The sequence below is a fragment of the Patella vulgata genome, chromosome 3, assembly GCF_932274485.2.
Source record: "Patella vulgata chromosome 3, xgPatVulg1.2, whole genome shotgun sequence".
NCBI classification, from domain to species: domain Eukaryota; kingdom Metazoa; phylum Mollusca; class Gastropoda; family Patellidae; genus Patella; species Patella vulgata.
This window is the reverse complement of record NC_065881.2, coordinates 4,298,545-4,320,310: the sequence shown is the minus strand read 5'-3', so window position 1 is coordinate 4,320,310 and position 21,766 is coordinate 4,298,545. Positions and strand designations below refer to the sequence as shown.

The window sequence follows — 21,766 nt, the reverse complement described above, 5'->3', positions numbered from 1 at the left end:
TATAACCAATATGTATTGTTATTATAAGTTATAGATTGCTATTAATTTGTTATAAGTTATAAGTATGTTTCATTGTTTGTTATAAGTTATAAATTGATTTTATCTTATTATGAATTGTTCTTGTTGTATTGTTTACGTTGTTTATTATAAGTTATAAATTGTTCTTATCGTATTGTTTACATTGTTTGTTAGAAGTTATAAATTGTTCTTATCGTAGTATGCATTGCTCTTATCTTATTATGCATTGTTTTTATCGTATTTTTTACATTGTTCTTATCTTATTATGCATTGTTTTTATTTTATTGTTTACATTGTTTATTATGAGTAAGCATTAAACTAGTTATATCTAACTTTGATTGCTATTAATTTGTTCATTTGACTACAGTAGAATAACGATGTGGAAGCGAACAGAACACAATTACTCTGTATGAACTCCGATACTTCTTAATATTTTACTATAAATGATAAGGATGTATTAAAACCATCGATCTTTAATTTTACACAGCGTATTTCATGCTAACAAGTACTCAGATATACGATGTAACATTGAAATTAGGGATAAAAATCACAATATTAATGGTAGATAGATTTAATACGGTTATAAAGAGGCCCATCAAAAGATGTTAGAGAATAATATAGGTGGATTGGGCATGGTCGATCAATTGTGATCTTTGACCTAGTCAGAAGTGGGTTAATCTCAAACATTTACCACTTAGAAGTAATAGGGGTTCCTAAGGAACATGTTGACATAGATATCGTTGATATAATCGAGATGTACAACAAAGTCAAATTTTTTGGTAATGTGAACAGCGCTCCCTGGTAGTGTCGCTAGAAAAATAACTCAAAGAGTTGTGTTGTTTTTGTTTTTTTTTTTGGGGGGGGGGGCGATCATATAACTACTATTTCCACTCATCAAACATTTTGTACTCGATATGTTAATAAAATCTTTGCTAGCTTCAGGATTAAAATATCAGTTTCCTAGCTTCTACATTTGGGTACCACCACTACTAACACGATAGTAACACGTTGATATAAAATAATGAAAACAACGAAGTCCTCGTGTCCTACATTGTTTACCCATTAATGCAAATCTATTTTTATTTGTCTATATTATTATGTTTGTTCATGCGCATGGATACCTATACCCTTTAAAACACGGTGGCTCAGTGAGTAAGACGTTGGCGCGCTAACCTCGAGAGCCCGTTTTCGATCCCTGTGTTAACCGAGAGAGTTCACAGGGATTGGTATGCTCATAAAAAACCATTGACAGTTGGAATACAATAATAAGAGTAGGCGGCTGTAGTGCCGCTGTCTGGCCAAAATGTCCTTCATAGCACACTGCATAGCGTACGGTCGTATTCATTAGCCCAGTCGGTTCAGAAAAGTAGGACGGACGTTAAACCCCATTTCATTTCATTTCTTGTATTCCCCTTTAAAGCATTGTCTTAATAATTCAAATTAGTTAGCTTATTAGTAGCAGATTTGAGATGGATGTTGACAACAACCACATAGCATTTGTGTATTTGGTTGAATTCGATCTGTGAGACACGTTGGCTCAGTGAGTGAGGAACTGGCTCTTGAATAAGGGGATGAGTTGTTTGATCCAGCTTTTGGCAAGGAACAACATCTACTCTTTTGATCTGGACGAAAAACCGGACGCATAGACATGGGAGGGCACGTAAAATAACCCTTCACATTTCTTACACTCATAACACACTGCATGATGGCAGATTGGCGTATACCCTGTCGGTACAGAAGAGCGGGACAGTAAACCGTCTCTCTCTCTCTCTCTCTCTCTCTCTCTCTCTCCCTCTCACACCATATCGCGGCTTAAATGCAATGAAATGAAATGGGAGTTAACGTCCTACTGTTCTGCTACTTTTGAATAAAATAAAATAAAATAATCAAAGTAAAACAAATTGAAATAAAATGAAATGGGGTTTAACGTCCTACTGTTTTGCCTCGAACTGGGCTAATGAAGACGGGCATACGCCGTACAGAGTGCTATGAGGTAAATTTTGCCCGGACAGCGGCACTACGGCCTACTCTTATATCGAATTCCAATTGCCAAGGCATCTTTTACGTGCATTCCTATGTATACACGGGACCTCGGATTTTCGTCTCATCCGAAGGACTAGACAGCTGTCCTTGTCAGGCCCTCCGTTCTGCATCACTGACAAGGGGAACCACGCCGGAAAATCTGGATGACCTTTCTCGGCCAATGCAGGGATCGAACACCCGACCCCCAAGCTAGCGAGTGAGCGTCTTACCCAATTAGCCACGTGATCCCCCTCGCGGCTTAAACAAGAACATAAAACAAATTATATGAGGCCATTAACAAATGCATTTATTTAATTTTCACTACCAGTAAGATGGAGTCCTGGTTCCACAAAGAAGATGCGTAAATGACTGAAATAAAACAAGATTAATTAGTTTTAATTAATTAGTTGTTACAAGTCGTTTTATTGTCGACGACGTCATGTAATATGTAACAAACCCACCGCCATATTTTGTTTAGCTAAATCTAATTAATGAACCTGTTTTAAATCCTACTGAATCCAGGTAGGGAGATTATCTAAAGTTGATATGTTACATAAACAATCTGAGTTCATATTAACCTGGATTAAGACGAAAGATTCAAAACATGCATAGTTGTTTTTAAGATAATTTTGTCTGTTGTTTAATAAATACATAGAGTTATAAATAGAATTTATAGTCTTCGTATAAACATGTCTTGTAACTGATTAATCTTAATTAAAATACAGATGTGACGTCACCCTTTGATGTTGGCGTACCATTATTTCAAATAATCGTACGGGCAACTTGCCAATCGTACCTTGTCAAATATTAGACTCGAGTGACGTATTTCACTGTAAACGCACGTGCGGAGTGTCTGTATTTTAAGATGTTTAATGGTCTCGAGCTGAGACATTGCGTAATATATTGTAAAAACACTCGGACCTGACGGTCCTCTTGTTGTTACAATATATTACTTAATGTCTCGCTCTCGACCATTAAACAATACATAGTACCCGTTGCTAAAAATACTGTTCTGTTCAGATTGACCTAATGAAGACTATGTAGTTTATAACTATATATTTAAACAGGAAGTTGAACGTTAAAGGAATATGTCTTCAGTTATCTGCGACATTGGTTGATTTGATGGATGAAACACCTGTCTACTGGCAAATTACAATACCCCCTCTCTCTCCCTCCCCCTCTCCCTCTCTCTCTCTCTCTCAATACGCTTGATCTGGTTAAACCGAATTGATTTTACATACCTTGTAAGGATACACTGGGGTTGATTATAAAAGTATCCTGAAAAAAAAAATACAAAACCTAAAGATATCTTATAAAAAAACCTATAAGAGACCGTACTATGGATTTTTCTATCCCTATTTGACGATATGAAATGTCAATCAGCTAGATCTCCTGGGAGACGATACGAAATGTCAATCAGCTAGATCTCCTGGGAGACGATACGAAATGTCAATCAGCTTGACCTCCTGGGAGACGATGAACCACCCTCCAACACCTTTATTTAAAATGGCATTTTTATATACATTTATATAATCCTTCATATGTACATAAAGTTAAAGATACATTATGTCAGATTTAGATAAAGAGCTGGACGCATTTGCTATACTAGTTCAAAGATAGATAATGAAAAATTAATATATTGAAAAATCATTTAAACTATTTTATTATTACCGTAGATCGTTCATTATCGTAACAGCATTATTTGACAACCGAGATTTAGCCTCGATTGTCCATTTTTGAGTTAGATTATTGTTAAATCTCGCGGATTGTTAAATCCAGTTAAATCTCGATTATCCGTCTGTCTAGAGGGTTGATTATAGGCTTGTCATGTTAATTTTAAATACTAGTGTATATAACATTTGAAGCCAAAAGAAAGAACTGTAATCGGTAGACCAGTTCCTACATAATACATCGTTAATATATACTATTCAAAAAAAGTAGGGGATATTTGATTTTGGGGGCATAATACTAAAATATGCAAATGACTACGAAAAAAGTCACTATAGAACCTAACAGAAGAAACATTTCCAGTTACATGTGACGCCCAAACGCACCAATAGCTACCGCATGGAATGCAGGTGATGCTTGGGATCATCATGGGGGTCCAACCCAAGATTTGCACGACTCTGACTTTGAATGTTACAGTCATTGTGGCATTGAATTCCAGGGTGGAAACATCAGTTTAATTGTTTTAGTGACCAAAAAACAAATTTTGATATGCGTCGGCTTACCCAAAATGAAAGGTTACGTGCCCTTGGCATGCTACAGATCGGCACAACACAGGCGGTTGTGGCGCGAACGATGAATGTTTCTCAGTCTGTCATAAGCAGGCTATGGTCCAGATACCGTGATACACAATCTGTACAGGACAGACCACGCTCAGGTCGACCAAGGGCGACAAATCAAGCCCAGGATCGATTTATCCGTACCTTGGCCTTGAGAAATCGTGTCATCACAGCAAATCAGATCAGCGCTCGTCTTCAAACAGACACTGGTGTGAGAGTGAGTGGCCAGACGATTCGGAATCGACTGCATAGGGGTCACCTTCGCGCCCGACGTCCTCGCGTGATCCCTTGTTTGAGAGATCATCACATTCAGGCAAGACGTCGTTGGTGTAGGGATCGTCAACACTGGGATAATCGACGCTGGAGCAATGTGATGTTTTCAGATGAGTCAAGGTTCACTGTTGATTTTTTGGACAGACGTAGGAGGGTGTGGCGTCGTCGAAACGAGCGCTTCCAAGACGTTAACGTCATCAGACATGATCGATTTGGGGGTGGTTCTGTTATGGTGTGGGGAGGCATCACTGTTGCTGGAAGAACGGCTTAACATGTTGTTGCAGGGTTGTGTTACAGGCCAGTACTACCGGGACAACATCTTGGCAGTCCATGTTGTGCCGTTCGCACGACGTCATGGCCGCCGTTTCATCTTCCAGGATGACAACGCAAGATGTCACAGGGCCAGGATCGTTACAGGTTACCTCCAACAACAGAACATCACCACATTACCTTGGCCAGCACTGAGTCCCGACCTCTCCCCCATCGAGCATGTCTGGGACATGCTTGGACAGAGGTTACGTCAACGTCAACAACGTCCTGCCAATGTCCAAGAACTTGCTGCTGCGTTGCAACAGGAATGGGATAATCTGGACCAAAATGACCTTAGACGTCTCATTAGGAGTATGCCACGTCGGATCAATGCTTGTTTGGCAAACAGAGGAGGATTTACCCGTTACTGACTTGGTTGTGATGCTGTGGTAACTTTGCTGTTTGACCCCGGGTATCATTTTACCCTTATAATGGTCAGTCTGTGCCTTACTTAGTCTAACGATCATTTGGAATAAATCGATGAATGTGAACTTCATTTCATTTTGTCATTTGTTTCTTCGTCAGTTTCATTAGGTGACTTTAATAACACTTAAAAATCAAATATCCCCTACTTTTTTTGAATAGTATATCTTACATAACGGTAGTTTATATAACATTTGAAGCCAGAAGAAAGTCCTGTAATCGGTAGATCAGTTCCTATATAATACATCGTTAAATGAACCAGTCTATAATATCATGTATAATATATTAAACTTTAAATAAACCAGTCTATAATAGCATGTATAATATATTGGACTTTAAATGAACCCGTCTATATCATGTATAATAGATTGGACTTTAAATTTGTAATAAACAAAAAACTACATTACCTGTACAAAGGCCATCGCACACCTCTGTTGCATACGATATGTCACAGCCGTATATTGAACTGTTGCCATCTGAAATAAAATAAAATGGGGTTCATGATGAGTCAAGTATTAAGTAGGTGTCACATGCACAGAGCGAGATTTTCTTACACGTTTAAAGATTTTAATGGATTAACTTTTCTGTTCTTGGTGTTTAAGTTCTATTTTCATTTTATTATCTTAGCGCGTGCGCAGGGGTCTATTATGTGGGAGGAAACCGGAGTAAATGGAGTAAACCCAACAGGTTGAGAAAGCGCCCCCTATTCCCAAGCATCCTTGTCAGGCACCCCGTCCTGCACCACTGACAAGGGGAAACCACGTCAGAAAATCCCAATGAACTTACTCGGCCAATGCAGGGATCGAATACGCGACCTCCAGTCTAGCGCGTCAGCGTCTTAACCACCTAGCCGTGCCTCTGGCCAACTAGAGGTCGAAGCACGAGACTCTAGACCACTAGGCCACCCCGCTACATACTTTTCTACTCCACGAAGACGTGCAGTGCTAATGAGACATACACATGCGCTGACGTCAATAATAACTTCGGGCGTGATGTATTATATACCAATGACCAGCGGGAAGAGACAAATGATTTCTGTTTTTGAAATTCAGAATTGATCAACGATTATTATTTTTTAAATGATATCATATTTACATTCACAACATCCTCTTGTACAATTACCAACATAACCACAGTCAGAGTCATCATTACACACATAGATACTCCCAACTGAAATTACAATAATATTATTTCAATCAGGTCAGATTACCGTACTTCATGTATGTTTATCTCCACTCCCTTCGTCCAAAAATCATAGATATTCACCGAAACTTGGCACACAATGGAAATATAAACTCTCTTCTTCAATGATATACGAAAACAAAAATTGCCATGGGAAAGTGGAGAATTTCTATAAATATAAGAAATTACCGGTCTATATCCATCTTACTCTTTCTAGCCCAAACCTTAAACGCAGTTGCTCCCATTAACCATGAATATGAGGCCCTATGCTTCTTCCGAAAAACGTCACCGCCAAGAACAAGTAAAACATGAATAAGACGAGAAGAGCTTTGGGACTAGGCCCTGGACGTGCAGTATTTCTTACCATAACACGACTCTCCCCTGTTGCATACACCAAAAAAGTAGGAGAAAGAAGGGCCATGCCAAATACAATAGTTGTCTATACATCTTATTCCTGTAAGTGAAAAACATATCTATATTGATATTATACAAGCGGCGGTCATGCAAAATACACCTACATTTGGCAATAGAATGGACGGGGAACTCGAACATAGGGCTCATGCGCTAATTGTTCTAATGCTTCACATGGAATTAAGTCAATAAAACATGTAGCCGTTATCGCATTCAAAACACTTTCGGCAAAGGGGGCAACTCCGAAACGAACCGTTGCGGAAGCTTCATATAGATAGGGTTTGTCCTCTTATGAACACAGCGCAAAATAAGTCTGAGCAAGATCGGTTAAAAACTATGGCCATTATCACATTCACGATGTGTTCAGGTAAAGGGAAATAACTCTGGAAGAACACGTCTCGACACACTTATTATCGATAAGGTTTGTGTCGGTCAACTAGCTTAGAGTCTGTTCTCAATACGAAATAAATGAAATGAAATGGAGTTTAACGTCCTACTGTTCTGCTCCAAACTGGACTAATGAAGACGGCCATATGGAAATTTTGCACTGACAGCGGCACTACGGTCTACTCTTATATCGAATTCCAATTGTCAAGGGATCTTTTACGTGCATTTCAATGTATACACGGGACCTCGTTTTTTCTTCTCATCCGAACGACTAGACAGCTGTCCTTGTCAGACCCTTCATCCTGCATCACTGACAAGGAGGAATCACGCCGGACAATAATTGTAGGCAGACCGTGTAAGTTTAGTACAGTCCCACCGTTCTACTGCACCATATGTTCTAATGAGGACGGGCATATGCCATACAGTATAAGGTTAACACATCCAAGTATACGTTGTTCGGGGTCATTATCTCCAAGTGATGGACAAGTTCTGGAATCCAGCCAAAAACTTGTTGCACCCACCTCCGTCCAGGCAGCCTATAAATGGACAGGATCCTCTTGGTCCGTCACATGTCACGTAGTCGTTACATCGATTCCGAGCGCCTTCCTCTGGTACAACTAAAAAGAGACACACACAGTTACATCGACGATGGTAAAATACAAAATCATAGTGATATTCTGCTCTAAGGACCAGTTTCCGGGCTGATAAAGGGGATGTCACGATACATCGACGATGGTAAAATACAAAATCATAGTGATATTCCGTTGTAAGGACCAGTTTCCTGGCTGCTAAACCGGATGTCGCGATACCTCGACGATGGTAAATACAAAAATACAGCGATATTCCGTTGTAAGGACCAGTTTCCGGGCTGCTAAAATACAAAAGTGCAGTGATATTCCGCTATAAAAGACTAGTGTCGGGGTTGATATACGGCATATCCCTATACATCCACGATTGTAAAATACAGAAGTGCTGAATTGTGGAGGTTTTTACCAAGCTATGAAGTTAACTCACATCTAAAAGAGGTACATGTTTCATTCTTCTGACAGTTGCTACATCTTTCAGCTGTAGAAATAAAATATACAGAAATATGAAAAGGACAAACTAGAATGAAGAATATGCAAAACAAATTAAGCATGCCAAGGTTCGTGTAGTTCGTATTCAAATTGGCATTTCTAGAAGAACATCGCACTCAGGAGGCGAACAGGTAGAATAAGCATACCGAGTTGCATGTCTTTCGTACCCGAAATGGAACACATTTTTAGAGGTAGTCGTAACCATATAACGAAGTGGACAAAAGCATACCAAGTTTCATGTTGTTAGTTCGCGAATTGACAGAGCCATAGACTCTTATCAAAGATGCTTCTCCTATAATGAATTATAAAAACGTCACAGTCAGAAGACGAACAATTAAAAAATAAGTCAAGTTTCATGTCGTTCGTATTCATATTGGGACAGAGCCTTAATCTTTCCGGGAAGACTGTCTGAGAAGGAAAACAAGACGAACGAGATGAGTGGGGCACTTGATTACTAATTCTCTCACTCAATTATCAATGCTATACCATGTTCTAGTCTATAGGGACTTGTGTCAAAACACAGCGCGTAGTATTTTAGAATATGTACGTATTAAACAGTTCGGAGTTGCAAAACCGCATTACGGGATGGGAACTGACTGGGTGACCGCATTACAAGATGCGGGCTGACTGGGATGACCGCATTACAGGATGGGGGCTGACCGCATTATAGGGTGGGGACTGACTGGGTTCCAGCCATGGGCCACCCATATTAAAGGGGGCCTCAAATTAGTTCTAAAGAACATTTTGTAGCACAAATAAATATGTCATTTATTATGTTGTATGAGCTTGTGTCAAATAAACTTGTCTACCATACTGACATACAAATTGTATTTGTGTGAGAGTCACGGACAATGAGCCGACTATGTCCCGTTTTAGCTGCTGATGCAAGGGACACATAGACATTTACTGCCATATGTGTGAGTGTGACTGATAATGAGCCCAATATGTGTCACCCTTTTAACTGCTGATACATGTACTAGTACCAACATAATTATTATTAGTATTATTATTGTTTTAGCCTACTTACGAATTGAACAGTTTGGAGTGGTACCAAAATAATACCCTGGACATTCACAGGCACCATTGATGCATATGGCACCGCTAGAACAAGTCACATTTCCACATAAACATTTACCCTTTCTACACGTGGCATCAAACGAACATCTGACGCCTCTACAGGGATCTGAAATTAAAAATCAGATACATTTATTGTCATCTCAATAATGTTTCATTCTATTCACTGGTCAATCCTAATCATCTGGACCTGCACTCAAACTGAAATACCAGATATGTCAAGTATAAAACTGCTACATGTACCAGAAACTGGTCTTGATGTTATCGTAACCATCTTCACCTTACTGCAACATGTGCCAGAAACTGGTCTTGATGTTATCGTAACCATTTTCACCTTACTGCAACATGTACCAGAAAATGGTCTTGATGTTATCGTAACCATCTTCACCTTTCGCCAACATGTACCAGAAACTGGCCTTGATCATAACCATCTTCACCTTATACTAAAATGTCGAAACCGGTCACATGGTGCACAATTGTGGAGAAACAAATCGAGCCAAGATTCAAGTGGAACGTAGTTGGAAGAGCCTTAGGCTTTGTTTTGTACCCAACCCCCTCTGGTTCCAAATAGTTTTAGAAATCATAATTTAGGCATATATTAAATGACATTTAACCCAAAGCGCAGAATCATTTTAGACCCAACATTCCATTTTCTGTCTTATATACAACAGTCAGAGCTGCTTACAAGGGAAATAGATCAGACTCGGATAACCTCGAGTAAATGGTCACAGGCGCATTCACCAACACAATTATTTTATTTCGAAGGCATCAACTCCCAAAATATTTTAATACCACATTAAATTTATAAATGTCAAGACGAATAGAAAGTAATTTTAATCATTACAATATAACCAACTCTAACAAGATACCATTACAATATAACCAACTCTAACACGATACCATGGCTATATAACCAACTCTAACACGATACCATTGCAATATAACCGAAGACTAACACGATACCATTACAATATTATAACCAACTCTAACAGGATACCATTACAATATAGCCAACTCTAACAGGATACCAGTACAATATAATCAACTCTAACAATATACCATTACAATATAACCACCTCTAACAATATACCATTACAATATAACCAACTATTACAAGAAACCTTACAATATAACCAACTCTAGCAGGATACCATTACAATATAACCAACTCTAACACGATACAATTACAATATAACCAACTCTAACATGATACCATTACAATATAACCAACTCTAACAAGATACCACTACAATATAAACAACTCTTACAATGTACCATTACAATATAACAAACTCTAACACGATACCATTACAATATAACCAACTCTAACAGGATACCATTACAATATAACCAACTCTAACAAGAACCATTACAATATAACCAACTCTAATAAGATAGAAATGCGTTATCCTTCAGTTGTTGACTAGTGTTTGTTAGTTGATAATGATGATGGCATGTTATCTATAGAAAGTATACTAAACACAGTTTGATTAATAACGGTATAGTACGACCTGAATAGTAAAATATTAAACACAGTTTGACTAATAACAGTATAGTACGACCTGAATAGTAAAATGTTAAATACGGTTTTATTGATAATAATCAATAGTAACATAAATAGTGCGACGTGAAACGTAACACCATCACTAACAACATCAATAATGCGGTCCTAACAATAAAACAAATGAAATGAAATGGGGTTTAACGTCCTACTGTTTTGCTCCTATGCTGGCCTAATGAAGATGGGGATACGCCATACAGTGTGCTAAGGGATCTTTTACGTGCAATCCAATGTATACACGAGACCTCGGTTTTTCGTCTCATCCGAAGGACTAGACAGCTGCCCTTGTCAGGCCCTCCGTCCTGCAAACAATAAAACCATCCCTAACAACATTAATAATGCGGTCCTAACAATAAAACAAACACTAGCAACATAAATAGTGTGGTCTGAATAGTACGATAACAACATTAATAGGCCAAAGTGGCAATACAATTAAATAACTTACGTTAGAATTGATCGACTGCAATACTTGTTAGACCAACCAATAACGTATGTTTTGTACCGAGATCAAGTTTCATTACGTGTGGTCTGAAAGTCGGTATTTACCTTTATTATGGATTTAAATGATACAATGGACTAGAAGAAGTAACTACATCCTATATCCTGGTCTTTTCAAAAAGTCTTATCAAGTAACAAAGTTTAACTAATCAAATACACGATCCTGGTGTTTAACTGAATCGTGGTGTTAACCCATGACCCGGGGTTTCAAATGATAAACTAAAAAATTGAAACCTTAAAAGTATTGATTTATGAAGATATCACTAACACTGAATGCATGCAATGGAGATATTGTAAAACACCACATTACATGATGCTGGTGGGGTGGATATCTAGAATAACACATAAGTAATTAACTTTACCTGGTGGTGATGGATATCTAGAGTAAAGAGTAATTAAAGTTGCAATTTCATATTTTTACGTTATATTTTTAACATTTATTAAAATAAAGCCTTAAAATAGATGGTATCTATAAAATAGATGGTATCTATAAAATAGATGGTATCTATAAACAGTCCCACTTTGTTATCATTTTCCTCTTCAAATTCAAACGTTTGAGGATAGCTACTCCATGGTGGAGAATAGAAAACAAGGGAGGTAATTGGGAGGTAATTGTGTTATTATTTCCGGTGTAAATGAGTTTTAAGTGTGAGGATGACACCTATGATCGTATAATAGTAAGTTGACAATCTATTGAGCAAAAGACATAGAAATAATTATGTTTTGACTTTCTTAGAAAATATGAAATTGTAACTTTAACATTACCTGGTGGTGGATATCTATAGTAAGAAGTAATTTACATTACCTGGTGGTGGATATTTAGTGTAGAGGTAACTGTAAGGACGATGATCTCCCGTGGAGACTATAACCACCATAATAACTAGTAGAATATTGGTTATTACAAGACGCATGACGATTAACTTGTTTTATACGAATATAATAAACTATTAAATATAGCGTCCAACAATCGTCTATATAAACAATATTATATTGAAACAGGTGTTGGCTACTTTATAAAATGATATATTATTGCAATATGTCATTATCAATAGTGCACAATAACACGTGTAAAATAGCACGTCGTCGAAAATAAGATTACCTTTTCGCACCTATACAATCATTCCTCAGGAACCAACCCCAACCCTATACTATGATAGAGGCGATGGCGATCGCGGTGGGGTGGGGTGATCTCATGATTATGACACCGTGAGTATGGTAGCAATGAGGGCGACACATTAGTGTTATGTTAAACATACAATCCCACGAACGTATTTATGGGTTAAAGATACAGTCCCACGAACGTATTTGTAGGGCAGTTATTTCCAATAACAGAATAGCATATATATGGAAAGTAAAGACCTTCAATCGTGTTAGAAAACAAAATTTTGGGACTAACATATGGTTCAATATTATTTCATTAATTGGTTTGCGCGTAGCGGTCTTTAGCCGTGAGAGGACCCGGAGAAAACCCACGAGGCAGGACAGGCGACTCTACTCCTTGCAACGTACAGTCGTGGGATCGAAACCACTCTAACCCTAACCCTGACTCAATGACAGACCCTGTTGTACAACGCGCATGCGCTAACCATTCGGTCATCCACCCCCCCCCCTTACGTCAATTGGAACGGCGGGTTAAGAAGTTGACAGGATAATTCACGAGTTTATTTAGGTTTCAATACTGATGGTAAATGGACAGCAACTAACGACAAATATAAACTGAAATTGTATTCTCTCCCATTTAGGTCACGCGACGAACAAGGAGACTTAAAATAGATTCTTGCTGCATGGGATAATGTTCTTGCAATTAGAATATTTAACAGAGTTTTGAATCAAACTTTTGATAAATAAATTGGATTGAATATGTGTTTTGCCTACACAGTTTATATCCAGGAGATCCTCTTTAAATGAAATGAAATGAAATGTTGTTTAACTTCCTACTGTTCTGCTCCTATGCTTAGGCTAATAAAGACGAGCATACGCCATACAGTGTGCCTACTCTTACATCGAATTCCAACTGCCAAGGGATCTTTTACATGCATTCCAATGTATACACGGGACCTCGGTTTTTCGTCTCACCCGAAGGACTAGACAGCTGTCCTTGCCAGGCCCTTCGTCCTGCATCATTGAGAAGGGGGACCACGCCGGAAAATCTGGATAAACTTTCTCGGCCAATGCAGGGATCGAACACCCGACCTCCAGGCTAGCGGACCAGCGTCTTACCCACTTAGCCACGTGATTCCCCACCCTCTTTAAAGCCTCTTTAAAGTCGCTGGTCTTCGTTTGAGGGGGTGTCGTTTAGTCTAGTCGTTTGACAACGAGTTACAATTCCTTTCGTGTACGCAAGGTTCTCTCGTGTACGCAACAAGGGATAGGGTTTTCTCGAGGGTCCTCTAGTCCCCAACCACCCCCCGCCCCGCCCCCACTGCTAAAGACCCCATATGTTAGTCCTAAAATTAACTAGTTTGTGTGTCGAATGTGTGTCGAATATTCATCGTTGGAAACTTTAGCAGCTATAATAATATGGACGTATTGTGCTGTTAGACATTAACAACCAATTCTTCTTCAAGTTAAATAATCAAATTGTTACAAGGACGTATAAGTACTGTTAGCACGTGCCATAAATAGGCCAAATATGGTAATTCTCGTTAATAATAATATTGGTGATTTATTATATTCTCACTTCAACTTAAATCTACACGTGAAAAACATTTATATACATAAGATTAATTCTTCTTTCAACTTAATACACAACATTAGAAGCGGTCGATCAAATGATTAATATATCGCTGATAGAACAGACCGAACATTTATTACAATATATGAAACCTACATTAATATTGTTTAAATCTTATGCTAAATAAAGTGTCTTTCAGCAAATTATTGTATGGAGTCATTTCGAATTATATTATTTAGACCAGTAGCAATCGTGAAGCTAAACGTTCTACTGAAAGGATAATCAGTAGTACATTAAACCCTATTTCATTTCATTTCCTGGTTTGTTACGTTGATTCCAGAATGGTATCTGAAAGGATAAGCAGTAGGACATTAAACCCTATTTCATTTCATTTCATTTCCTGGTTTGTTACGTTGATTACAGAATTATATTTGATGGAATTCACAGAAAATGTCTCTGGTACAAACTGATGAGCTTGTTTATGAAGACCAGGGGCCTATTTCACGAAATTTTAACTAAGATAAAATCCAAATTTTAGTTATTTGATTGGATAATATTAGGTTGGTTTTAGTGCTTTGCCAATCAAATTTGAAGTATTTACTAAAATTTGGATTTTATTTTTAGTTAAGATTTCGTGAAACAGGGCCCAGGTTTTAGGACATTAGCGGATTCGATCTGGTGTACATATAACGGGGGTACATATTTGACAGATGAATTGTCAGTCTATAGTGGGGTAAATCAAGGATGGATGAATTGTCAGCGTTATAACTGTGTATTCCAGGGCTGTGACCTCTCTCCATCTTTATTTCTACCTTTATTAACGAATAAGTTGATGACAGGGCAGTGATGAAATAGAATTGAATATCTCGTCTACACAAAACGTCAGTAAACCCGCGCTTATATTTGTACGGTTCCGTGTGTAATGTTACGCGGGGGGGGGTCGATTGCCAACGTATTCTTAAACTTGCACACCAATGCGTTAAAAATAGGAACGGGGGAGGGGGTAATTTAACGCCATCGGTCATTGAGTCAAATGGTATGGTTTTGATCGCCCGCTTGTACGTAGAGCCACATGTCCAACCTCGTGGGTTAACCCCGTGTCCTCCGGTTTCCTTCCACAGCAAAAGACCCCTACGCGCAAGCGAATTATTGAAATACAGTTGAACCATATGTTAATCCTGAAATGACCTAATTAGGTCTTGCTGTGTCACTCGCTTAATGAGTTAGAGCCATCGCGCCATAACGTCATTATGACATCATTAATATATATATATATAACTGGTTTTACGCCACCAGTTTTGTAACAGTTGAATGTGAGAGAGAAATCTCTGAGCCGTTTATTTTTTTTTTATCTTTTACTAGTTTTTAATATTTGTTTACCTTTACAACTGAGAAATCGTTTACTCTGCACAGTTAATTACTTGATTTTAATTATATTCCCTTTACTAGTATTAAATATTTAATAATGTCTAATCGTTTTGTTTTAAATTACCATTCAAACAACTCAGTGGAGTATACACAACTGATTTACTGATTAGATACATCTTCTGTCTAATTGGTTCCATTTCAGTAAGTGTACGTTTTGGTTTATTTCAATTCATTAAGTTAGCCCATGAAGCGATAAAGAGATTGTATTTAAGCATGCAGTATCAATAAATTAAAACATGACCATATTTCTACGGTAGCGATGAAACACCTGTGGTTTATTTCAATTCATTAAGTTAGCCCATGAAGCGATGAAGAGATTGTATTTAAGCATGCAGTATCAATAAATTAAAAAATGATCATATTTCTACGGTAGCGATGAAACACCTGTGGAAATCCTTTCTCCACGGTGGAAACCTTTTATCCGCGGTGGAAACCTTTTTCTCCACAGTGAAAAAAAAGTTTCCACCGTGGAGAAAAGGTTTTCTCAGCGGAGAACAGGTTTTACAATAGTCTTCATAGCGAAAATTCGTTCATTGTATTGCATAGTGAACCTTTCTCATAATATGAGGTGAATTACTAGAAAAAAATATAAATTAATGAATGACACAAATAGATGACTGTAAAGTCCCCCCCCCCCACGAAAACTGACACTGTGTTAAACGAAATAGACACCTGTTTAAATCACGTTAGCTCATGTTAAAGTCGAGTTTTGATAATAGGCTAGGAGCTGATGTTCTTCTTAACAAAATCTATGTTGTAAGGCCCTAGTTCGCTAACTGCAGCAAAGTGTTGAGTCTTATTTCATGTCATTATTACTGCAACAATAAAAGGTACCCGCCACCCGCCCTCCAAAAAGACCCCCACCCCCACCCCCCCAAAAAAAAAAAAAAAAAAAAAAAAAAAACACAGCCAAACATAACATCTCGTTAGTTAATTGATCTTCAATTATTCTGGAATAATATATCAACCATATCAATAATAATGGTTGCCTGGAATAAACTAGAATCAATTTTAATTGATCAGATGTTTGGAACTATATAGTGCTTTTCAGCCTTTGTAACTAAGGGCCTGTTTATATGAAAAGGGCTAACCTCGTTGACGAGCCAGCTCGCATAAACGAGCCCCCGATAGTTACGTCATTCTATTAAAATACAGTTTGATTTACATAAAGTATTTATAAAGAAAGCGGGCTGGCCCTTTTAACCGAGTTCACCGTTCTTCAGACCGAGAAGCTCGGTTAGAAGAGCCATCCCGCCGTTCATATAAATAGATTTCCGAGCTCAAAAACGGGTCGACGCGTGCGCAGAGAGCATTTAAAGAAAGCATGGCGGTGGCCAAGTTTAGTATCTGACTGCGGCATTGTATCCCACCCCACCCCTCCTCAACACGTACAAAAATAAAATTGTTTTACAAAGGTTTAATGGCAATCTTTTATAGATCTATAATTCGGAATTTTAGTACATCCGGGCAAAACTGAAGGAAATGTTATTGGTAGGGAGTTACTTTTTAGCTTTCGGTTTATACTGTAATTGGCAAATACCTTGCCATCATGTACACTACCTGGCCACCTGCAGTCCACGTCGATAAATAATCCTGAACTGTCACAAACAGCTTGCACATTGAGAGAGAAAAGGTTTTTGTAACAAAAATAATCTTGGTAATTTTCAACTGGGCGCTTAATCGCAATATGTGTTCCGTCAACACAACCAAATGCCTGGGTCATTCCAAATTTAACCTCAAATGCTGCAGTTTTTGCCTGCATTCCGAACACTTATTGGTAGTTTTAAGTATACTTTGCTTAGTTCAAATGTAATAGCTCTACAAACATGCACTATAATTGTGGAAATTGGGCTAATTGAAACCCCAAAGGAGTTTGCAGTCACTGCAAAGGAGTCGGTGTCCTTTAAGGTAAAAAGGGTAATAGCAAGTTTCTTTTCAACACTCAAAGCTGTGTAGTTTGGTGATAGTGTGTTCGGTGCAATAAAAGGTCGTAATTCATTAGCAAGCTTTTGGAAATCTTGTTTTGACATACGGAAATTCTTATGCCATTCTGAATCTTCAAGTCTGCCTAATTTAATGTTACACCACCACTGATCCGTTCTGCCATGTTTCTGCCATATTGTCATTTTTCGTACTCTTCCAGTTACTCGTCTTCTTCGCAATATTTTTGTTGAAACATCATGGTCGTACATGAAGTATAGTATCAGGCGTTCCCGTGCTTGGGTGACGTTACGAAAACACCCCAGTACAGCATGTAACTGTGATATCAACCATCCTAACAAGGAAATTACGACTATAATTGCTCGTAGCTATCCATGCCTTCGGGAAGTCGCCATTTTGTCAGAGAACGTAAAATTGTTTTTAACACGGCTAGAACGTTCGCCCCTGCCATATAAAGGTTGACAGGGTTGGCTATGGATCATATAAACTGTTAAACGGGTTAGCCCGTCTTTCTACCAGGGGCTGGCTTGTCTGCATATAAACAATAAAAAGGGATAACCCGGAATATTTAGCCGAGACGGGGTGAAATAGGCGGGATTAATGTAAATAGTTAAATGAGCTGGCTCGGGCACCAGGGCTAGCTCGTATTTCAGGGCCAGCCCTTTCCATATAACTAGGGCCTAAATTATTACGGTTTGATTGCGATAAAAGAGAGGCGCAGAAAAAAAAGTAGTAGTAGTTAGTTGTATTTTACGCCCGCTTCCACCGAGGTGATATCGCAGACAATGACATGTTATGTATACAAGGTGCATTAATTTACAATGTGATTAGTGAGAAAAATAGGATAATTAGGTTTTTCCATATATATGTACATAGGACAATAGACAACAGTAGGATGACATGTGCAAAGAACGAAAAAGTGCCAGTAGACGTTCACAAACATACGAATTGACGGAACAGACGTGGACAATGACGGACATTTTCACGGACATAAACATGTTATGTACATATATATATATATATATATATTTTGTGTCGTTTGGGTTGGTCTGGTCGTTCTGTCCGGTAGAATGGCAGGGCGGTGCAACTCTTCCTTGGGGCTTTGTTGGTGAGTCTGAGTCCTGGTCCATTCTTCCTTCCATTTGGGTTTGTTGTCCGGTATGGTGGCGTTGTTACATCTTTATTTCTGTTATTCATTCCTTTTATTGTTGGTTCTCTGAAGGAAGAATCCAGCACCTGAAGAAGAAAGCTAGAGAAAAGAGAGTATCTGGTCTTACTGCGGTTTTGTGGTTATGTCATCTAGTAAGGCTTCGGGGGGGGGGGGTCATTATAAACTAATAATAAGAATAGTAAGTGAAATAAAAGAAAATAGATTGTTAACTGAATTGCAGATAAATAATAAGAATAATAAATTACTCATGAATTATATTAATGGTAGATTAATGGTAAAGAAAATTAGTGAATTGCAAAATAAATAATGAGTTTTATTAGTAGTGTAGGGCGGTTTACGCTTCCTTCTAGAGGACATTTTTGCGTTCCACCCTACTGTTAATTGATTGGTTTTATTAATTGATTTATTAATTTTATCGGAGTTTTATTAGTAGTGTAGGGCGGTTTACGCTTCCTTCTAGAGGACATGTTTACGTTCCACCCTACTGTTAATTGATTGGTTTTATTAGTTGATTTATTAATTTTATCGGAGTTGTATTAGTAGTGTAGGGCGGTTTACGCTTCCTTCTAGAGGACATTTTTACGTTCCACCCTACTGTTAATTGATTGGTTTTATTAGTTGATTTATTAATTTTATCGGAGTTTTATTAGTAGTGTAGGGCGGTTTACGCTTCCTTCTATAAAATCCCAGACAAGTTGTGATGTCCAGTGTCTATCGTCGGCTTGTGGAGAAAGGAGAGATTTGAGACAGAGAGTGTTTCCCCTCTCTGCTAGATTCTTAATTACGGATTGGCGTTCTTTGTCCAATTGATTACAGTTGATTAGCAGGTGTGACGTGGTCGCAATTTGTCCGCATGGGCATTTAATTGGTGTATAGGTGAAGTCTTTTATTACGTTTATCGTTTTAAGCCTCGTGATGAGTTTGCATATTTTGATTGATGGATGAGTATTCTCTTGTTTTAGACGGGTCTTCCATGCATTTTTAATTTTATCTTTAGCTATGCTTGTGAATTCCTGACTGCTGTATTCTAAATTTTCTATATCATTTAATGACAACCCTTCCTTGGCTAGCTTGTCAGCCTGTTCATTGCCGAAGATATTGATGTGGGAGGGGATCCATGCAAGGACTACCTCTCTTCCGTTATTTTTGATTGTTTGATTAATATCCCTAATTTGGTGGATTATGCCTTGTCTGCTTTTGGAATAGTCTGATTCGATGGATTTGATGCTACTTAGGGAGTCTGATAGGATAACGGCTTTTTGGTGTGTTTGGGTGGCTAGCCATTCTATTGCAGTTTTAATGGCCATCAATTCTGCGGTGTACACAGAACAATGTTCTGGTATCCTTTTCCTGATGTTTAGCTTTGCTTTGGGGATGAAAATGCCGTACCCTGTTAATCCCTGTGTATTATTTTTCGACCCATCTGTATAGATTTTAAGATAGTCTGCCCATTTTGTGTCTATTAGTTCTAATGTTAGTGCTCTAGCCTCTATGGGATTAGCGTGTTTGTTTGTAACGTTAATTAGGTGCGTGTTGATGATTGGATTGCTTAGTTGCCAGGGTGGGGTGACGGGATAAGTTTTTGTTTCTATTATTGTCCCTTTTAAACCGTGTTTATTTAAGACATCGTTTGACATTTGCCCGAATGTCATGGGACGCGTATTTTTTCTATAGCCTATTCGTTTGAATTGTTGGAGACACTTATATATCGGACATTTTTCTTTTAGCATTTGCAGTTTACCCCAGTGCTTGAGTGACAGTTCCTCTCGTCTGAGATCAAGCGGGAGTTCTCCCATCTCTTGTAAAAGGGCAACTGTTTTGGTTCCTATTGCGGCTCTTGTAACTAGTCTTAATGCTGTACCTTGTATTATGTTTAATTTATTGAGTTGTGTATTACTTGCATTTGCATAAGCTAGACATCCGTAGTCGATTACGCCCCATTCCATTCCTCTGATGTATTTCATTAAATTGAGAGTTTTTGATGTGCGACTTACTACGCTATCTATGTGTGCTTTCCAAGAAAGTTTAAAATCAAATATCATTCCTAAAAATTTGGCTTCTGTTTTAAATTCAATTTTTGAGCCGTTAAGATTTAAATCTATTTTCCTGTTAGTGTCAGTCGGGTGAAACAGCATTGCTACTGTTTTCCCTTCTGAAATTTTAAAACCCCAATCGTCTGCCCACTTTGAGATTTGTTTTAGGGTATATTGAAGCGATTGTTTGATTATGTCTATGTTATTTGAAGCTTTCCAGAACGAGCTGTCGTCAGCAAATCGTGCGGATTCTGTGCCCTTCCCCCCGTAGCTAGGAAAATCATTTATCATTATGTTAAATAGTATTGGGCTGAAACAAAAAGACACACATTTATTTATAAACGGTCCTTCTATTATTTCAATGATTTAATTTTGACAAAAAGCTGACATTAACCCCCATAAAACAAATATACCTAATATTATATATTATAGTCTAGTGATGATGTATTATAGTCTAGTGATGATATGTATTATATAGTATAGTCTAGTGATGATATGTATTGTAGTCTAGTGATGATATATATTATATATTATATTCTAGTGATCAGTGCTCACTCTGGGTTTCATTTTTTTTCCGCCAATTTTTCTTTTTAATCTATTAGCCCAATATTTTCTCCGCCAAAATAAAGAACAAATATCTAGTAGATTTGTTCAGTATTTTTTTTTAAATAAGTACATACAATATACATATGATGTTACAATTTACAAAATTCTTCTCTGCTTTGCAGTAGTGATGGTATATATCATAGTCTAGTGATGATATGTATTGTATATTATAGTCTAGTGATGATATATATTATATATTATAGTCTAGTGATGATATGTATTGTATATTATAGTCTAGTGATGATATGTATTATATATTATAGTCTAGTGGTGATATATATTGTATTAGTGTAATGCTAACATATGGACAAACATGTTTCATACTTTAATATTATCTATATTTAATAGAGAAAGAGAGAGAGAGGGAGAGAGAGCGAGAGAGAGAGAGGGTATT

At 37.8% G+C, this 21,766-nt stretch overlaps 1 long non-coding RNA gene across 1 annotated transcript; it reads right to left on the bottom strand.

The window, feature by feature from the left end:
- Window positions 1-2,330: 2,330 nt before the first annotated feature.
- Window positions 2,331-12,479, bottom strand: LOC126816052 (uncharacterized). Its single transcript, XR_007678197.2, has 9 exons — window positions 12,325-12,479; window positions 9,414-9,569; window positions 8,325-8,375; window positions 7,832-7,927; window positions 6,877-6,966; window positions 6,426-6,500; window positions 5,738-5,806; window positions 3,282-3,318; window positions 2,331-2,409 (listed from the first exon to the last, which is right to left on the bottom strand). It is a non-coding gene; the product is annotated as an uncharacterized LOC126816052 (long non-coding RNA).
- Between the last annotated feature and the right edge of the window lie 9,287 nt (window positions 12,480-21,766).